Here is a 7,165-nt window from a genome sequence, read left to right as displayed (position 1 = left end):
CTGACTTGTTCGCAGAGTGGTAGATCGCCAAAGGTTTGGCTCCCTCTTTCTCCTTTCAGTTGTAAGGAACCCCTCTGGCTCTCTGCTTCCAGTTAAAATCTGCATACAGTCCTCTGTTACAGTTTCAGAGCAGTCTAACATCTGCTTAAATGCTTCACAGAAAATGTCTGTTCTGGAGACCATACAACCTACATTTGAGAGAAATGTCAAGAAGCAAACCAAAATGATAAGAAAATGCTCATAACGCCATAAGTATTGCTCCTTTTTTCATGCTTATTTTTTTTTCTAATTCCAGCGATCTGTTTTGAAGACAAAGCAAGTCAGTAACTTTTACTTACTCTGCCATTCACAGGATGTTTCCAGTTATCACTCTTTCTTTAGTACACAAACACTATCAGGGTAATTTCTACTATTAGACGAACATCGATAATATTTCTGTTTCCAGTCCTGACATACAGTGGCAACAGACATTTTCAAGGTGTTGGCTGCAATGAAGCAACACACAACGTTTATTTCCCCTTCATTTTACATGTGTTGAAAGAATACAGTGAATGCAAAGCCAGTTTCTGTTAACAAAGGATTTGCTTTAAATTGCCTCTGCAGTTTTGATACAACCCTTAACAATTTCTTAATGTCTTGTCAGTCCAGGACCTAGGATGGATACAGTTCTTTGACGTCATGGAGCCCTGGTTGTAGTCATTAGCTTAAGATGATATTTTAGGGCATAGGTTCTCATCCAGCAACATGTATCTCTCCAATGAAATGCACTGGTGTTAAAAATGAGGCAGTGATGAAGCAGCATGACCTGCAGAGACTACTGGCATCTAGGGGTGCTTCTGCTGGATGGAAGAGACCATACTGAGATTTGCAGGCTCCACAGGCAGGTGCCTGGAGGAACAAGGGGCAAGAAGCCAGAAGAGGTGGAAGAGAGTAGGGTGACAACAGCAGAAGAACATGAGATACAGAAAAGAGCATGCTGTGGCCCTGCCAAAACAATAAAAAAAAAAAAATCAACCTCTGTTTTAAGGTGTCATTTGTGATGAATATGGCTCTTTGGTTCCCGCTTTTTCCTTTCTTCCCTAATGAACAGCCAGGGGTCCCTGGGGTTTGACACTTTCTAACACCCTCTAACTGCTTCCATTCCTCTATGCTATGAAGTCTTTGAAAGATTTTAAGGGAACAAAAACTTTCCAAAAGATTGTTTAATAATATTTCCCCTACAATATTGCATTGGAGGAAGTTTGGGTCCTCCTGGAACAGGCTTTGAAAACTGCACATCTGAGGGCATCACCAGGTCTGGCAACTATACCTGTGGAGATACTTTAATGTGTTCTCCACCTTACCAAGGGGAAGAACCACATAAAACCTTCATTTTATGGAGATGATCCTACAATCTATCATGTGCCTCTAACACTGTGTACAGGAGAAGTCAGAAACAACAGACTGCAACATCACACCCACCTGAAGAGGCACACTTGAAAGCACCACACAGAAGGTGAACCCCTGTCTCTCTCGATGCATGGATGTATGTATACAAAAATGCATGTGACTGTGTTTAAATATGACTGTCTTACACAGCAGTTGCCGGGTTTGGAGAAAATTCCCTGTTAGGTCAAAGGCATGTTATAAAACATTTTTGTCTAAAAGCTGTCCCCTCCAGTATTTTCTTCACTAGGCACCATGGTTTCTGCCTAACGGACAGCCAGGAGTGGAGAGAGGAGGTGCACCTCCGGACTCTTCAATCCTTGGCTCCCTATTGAGACTGCCAAGGAGGAGGCCAGTCTATCCCAGTGGTTTCTGCAGCGCGGACAGTTGCCTAAGAAAATGCAAGAGGATTAGTTATAGTTTACCACCTACTATGATAACGTACAGTCAACACACTTGAACATTACGTGAACTCATGACTGAGGCGTTAAAGGCTTTTCACCCTTCGCCTGTGCCGTAACACATTGCATTCTCCTTCAGGTAACCGGCAGGATCTGCATAACTGTATTGTGAGTGAGCCTGTACCCACGCGCTCCAGACTCTTAAGTGTTTTAGCCTCAGCGCAGTACCCGTGGCGATGTGCCCTGGGATGACATCCAACACAAAACTGATACGTGCCCTTGGATTTTCGTAGCCACCTAGCTAAGCTGGAGCATTTTTGCTGTTCTAGAGGAAGGTATGGGTTCTAAGATTTTTCACAAGCCTTTATTTTATTTCATACTCTTGCTATTTATTTCCTACTACATTGCTTGAAATGCCTTTGCTCTCAGTCTAACACTTTAAGATCTCTTCTACTACTTACCAAGTCCTCTCTTCTTTCTGATGCCAAACATTCCCAAAGCCAGTTGGTCTTAGTGTCCTCAGGCATGTGTCTGAGGAGCACATGAGTGTTTGTACTGCATGGGAGGAGCACACTGTCCCTGGGAATTCAGCATCTCCTGGGCCGACTTCCAAGATTTGGAAGGAGAGGCAGGAATCTCTCCAGTTGTTTCTTGTCAGGAGATTCTTCAGATCTATCTTAGACAAAGGAAGCCTTAACCATTTGGGCACAACGTTAACTTTGAGCCTAAGTTAACTCACAGGCATGAAACTTCGTGTTGCTGGAATCACCCATCGTGTCTAGACTGTGGTCCTTAAGGAAGGCAGCTCACAATACTGCTTAGAGTACAGCAGTCTCACCATCCCAGCACCATCACCTCTGGTGATACTTGCGCTCTCTGGTGGAGAGAATATAACTGGCTCCAGCAGGTAACAATAAATAAGAAAATAAAAGAAGCTTGTCTGTCATGTTTTAGTTTCTAAAAACTCATGGTGTTTCACTGAAGTCTAGTAAATATATTTTTGAAGAGTCATCATCATAGAAAAAAAATAACGCCCTCAAAAATATTTCTCCTTTTTCCATTGCAGTGCCAGATACAAATAGTAAAAGAAATGATCAGCAATTACAGACAAAATTACTGTTGTTAGCCTTTGCTCCTTTTGCAAAGTTGTGACCACTTACTGGATGTTGGAGAGTTGGAAAAGTGTGGTCCTACAGAGAAAAGCAAAATAATTATATGAAAAAATTATGAGACATTTAAAAATCAATGGGTGAAATACTGATGTGCTACAATGAATACAAACACCATAGTGCCAATATTTGGGTGCTTTCTCATGTTGGGTTTTTTTTTTCCCTTGATAGACTGTATTTTTGGTGCATGAATGGCTTCAGAAGAAAGCACAAGTATCCAAGGTGTACCAAGTTGGGTCCCTGGTTGCTTTAATAGGATTGAAACATGGCTTTGCAGTTTTGCTTTATATCTGAATACGTACCTGAAAATAAGTTTGGTGAAAATAAAACATTGCAACCCATTTGTTTTGAAATTTAGCCAATTTGTCAACATTTATATTTATGGGGCATGGTTGTTTTTTCAGGATTTTTTTTTTTAGGACCATGCCTGTATGTTAATAACGTATATAATAACAAAGCTATAAGAGCAATTTTCCTGTCTAATTAAAAACTCAGCTCCTGGCTATGCCTTCTTAAGCACTTAAGAGATGTAGGCATTTGGGACCTAAACAAATTGAAGTTTTTCTACTATGTGGCCATGGTGGATATCTTACTTTTTTTGCAATAGAAATTGGTGCCTGGATAGATCAGATATCTCCTGATTTTGTAAAAGAACCAAAAATAACAGCAATTAGTCAAAGTGAAGGTCTAATGATATCACCTTCTGGGAGCCTTTTTTGTATGGAGCAAGACTCCTTCATAAAGAAGAGGGTGTTCTCTGGAAGACATGGAGTTCGGGGAGTGATTCCAGGTCAAGACCCAGCCCAGTGCTAGCCTCCTTGCTCCCATGCTACCTCCTGGTTATGAAAGCTTTCTTAGTGGCATCTCCTTTGGTGGCAGACTGCTGACCATCTTCCAACACGGCTTCTCTGGGCATCCCACGTGGCCCTTGTTCCAGCCCTTTGCACACCCATCACTCTCTTTCTCAGACAGCTGTTGCAAAGCAGGGGACAACGTTTCTGGTATGTTGAGTCACGTGAGACAAGATGGGTCACACATGCTGAATCTCACCTAGGAAGGGGCTACAGAAAACAGACCAGAGAGTACGTGCAAGGGCAGGACCAAATGGAGGAACTCATCTTCTGGCTTTAACATTGTACCCCTCCTTGCCCCGCAACTCCTGAGCAAACTTGTCACAGTCAGCAGGTAGAAGGACATGCCTGTTACCTGCCCCTGGCCCAACAGGTAAAAAAGTGGGAGGCTGAAATGCTACATGTGAAAGGGAAAATGGTCCCCTCTCCCATGGGATGTAACATGCTGAGGGGTTCAGCTTCAGGTGTGAAGATTAACAGGTCTACTGCCAGCAGACCTGTCTGTGAAGAGTGTGCTGTCACCTCAGGCTGACTTAACGCTAGTAAAATCTCATAAAGAAGACATGGTTATAGCTACCTCACAGGTAAAGGTGGCATCACACAGAGTCCTGGGACACTGGATAAAGCTCTGCTGGCCAAAGTGCAGTCTGGCTAAAATAAGCACCTCTTACACTTGTATACTGTCCTGACAAAGCACTTGTTTCAGGGTTCACGTTAGACTGCATGTATGGCCTCTTATGAACCTTCTCTTTCTTCCATGTGTGTAAAAAACTATGCCGGGGCTCAGAGACAGAGAATTAGTGGGGAAGGTTTGGATTGATCTTTTTCTCTGTGCATTGTAGCTGTATAAGTGATCACTTAATTGCAGTGATTGAACCTATGGCGCTTTTTTTGTTGTTGTTCCGCTTACAGCTCTAAAAATGAAATTGATTAAATAACTATGACCTCATTCTGCTCCTTTTGCTTATATCTATATTATGGGACTCAGAGTAGTCTCAGATCTAGCACCACCCACCTCCAACAAATCTGGAAATTTCAAACAAATAGTCAGGGCCCACATTCTGTCTAGGGGGTGAAAAAGAGCATCTCTGGAAACTCAGATGTATGAGGAACCTGGCAGCACTAGTTAATGGGTGAGATATTTCTGTCTTGTTCATGCGCCAATGGTAGCTCTACCAGCAAAACATCCTAGCATAGACTAGGTTAGAGTAAGCTACAGATCTGCAGTTTTCTTCTTGCCTTTACAACGCAGAGTGAAATGGTTAATGAAATTCATACTTCAAAGGACCAAAACAGGTCACGTGGGGTAGCTGTGATGAATGATGCATTTATAACTCTCTTGTTCCAGAACCCTTGTAAAATCAACTCTGTATTGATCTCACTCACTTTGCCTTTTTCAAACTGGCTTTGCAACCACCACTGACAGAGATAGACGCTTGCTAACTGAAAGAAAAGCTGGGATTTGGGAAATATAGAAGTTACTTTATAGAAATACAGCACATTGCAGAGCCTAGGAGCAAGACAGAATCACAGTTCCCAGCTTCAAAGTACGTGGAATTATGAAAAACTAATTACTTTACTAATTGCATCCCCAGAGCTACGCTTTGATGGGTGAGATCCTGAATGTTGAGAGAGGGCTCTTCCAAGTTCACAGGTGCACGAAAAAGGAAAATAATTAAATATTAGCTGCCACATATTTTTGCTATACTTCAAAAGTAAAAATGTAAAATATTCCTAGTAACAAGGTAGTTGATAAAATTCTGTAAAGGAAAAGTAATCTTTTACTCTTTCCCATCATTTCATATTCACTAATTAGACTCACAAAATTCCTGCCAGTTAAAGAAAATTGTCTGCATGGCCTATGTGGGGAACTGGAACATGGGACAGGCTAAGGGCAGGCTTGTCTGCCACAGTGGAGTGCTGTATTAGCCCTGAGCTGTCTGCAGAGAAGCTGGCACAGCACCGTGCAATACTGAGCAAACATACCGGTTTCGATCTTAAAATGAATGTGCCCAGCTAATGAATCCAGTCTCTCAGCAGGGTCAATTAACCTAGGTAAGGTGCTGTGCTAACATAGCACCCTGGCTCTCGTTGAGGATCTCTAGAGATCTCAGCAGCTTGCTCCTTGGTATCACAGAGGTGTACTGTAAATCACCTGCCTGGAGTCAGGCAGGCAGAAGGCAGCTGGTCAGTGAATGGAGCGTGGGATTTCCCTGTGTCCCAGGCAAGTGCTTTGACCTCTGAGTAGCCCATTCTTTGTACACCCATGAAGTAAACTAACTACAGCAGTTGAAATCATGTTCTAGCAAACCTGCTGAGTTTGCAGTTTAAAGGTGCAAATGTGGACAATGTATTTAGGGCACAAAACGATCAAATCTCTTCTCAGGCAATAACCTGTTCCTCCCCCCAGAGGCCTAGCCCCCATATTCATAAATACTGTATTAAATGTTCTTGTAACAGCCCTTCAGGAATCCCAGGCCCCAGAGACCAAGGTGAAGATCTGGAGCAAAGAAGGCATACCCTTTGTGGAAGAGGATCAGGTCAGGGAACACTTAAGCAATCTGGACACACGTAAATCCATGGGCCCTGATGGGGTGCACCCACAAGTGCTGAGGAAGCTGACAGATGTCATTGCAAGGTGGTGGTTGGGAGAAGTGCCTGAGGACTGGTGGAAGGCAAATTCCACTCCTAACTTCAAGAAAGGCAGGACAGAGGACCCTGGGATCTACGGGCCAGTCAGCCTCACCTTGATCCCTGGGAAGATTATGGAGCAGCTAATCCTGGACACCATTTCCAGACACATGAAGAGCAAGAAAGTCATCAGGAGTAGTCAGCATGGCTTCACCAAGGGGAAGTCATGCTTGACCAACTTCATAAACTCCTACAATGAAACTACTAGCTTGGTAGATGAGGAGAGAGCAGTGGACATTGTCTACCTAGACTTTTGACACTGTCTCCTGTAAGATCCTCATAGAGGAGCTGATGAGGTATGGGCTGGATGAGCAGACAATGAGATAGGCTGAAAACTGGCTGAACAGCTGCACACAGAGGGTGGTGATCAGTGGCGCAAAGTCTACTTGGAGGCCTGTAACTAGCGGTGTACCCCAGGGGTCAATCCTGTTCAACAGCTTCGGTAATGATCTAGATGGTGGGGCAGAGCGTACCCTCTGCAAGTCTGCAGATGACACCAAACTGGGAGGAGCGGCTGATACACCAGAGGGTCGTGCCGCCATCCAGAGGGACCCTGACAGGCTGGAGAAATGGCCTGACGGGAATCTCATGCAGTTCAACACGGGGAAGTGTAAGGTCCTGCACCTGG

This window comes from Phalacrocorax carbo, chromosome 1, assembly GCF_963921805.1.
Source record: "Phalacrocorax carbo chromosome 1, bPhaCar2.1, whole genome shotgun sequence".
Classification (NCBI taxonomy): domain Eukaryota; kingdom Metazoa; phylum Chordata; class Aves; order Suliformes; family Phalacrocoracidae; genus Phalacrocorax; species Phalacrocorax carbo.
The sequence above is the reverse complement of the archived record's forward strand: the minus strand, read 5'-3'. Positions refer to the sequence as shown.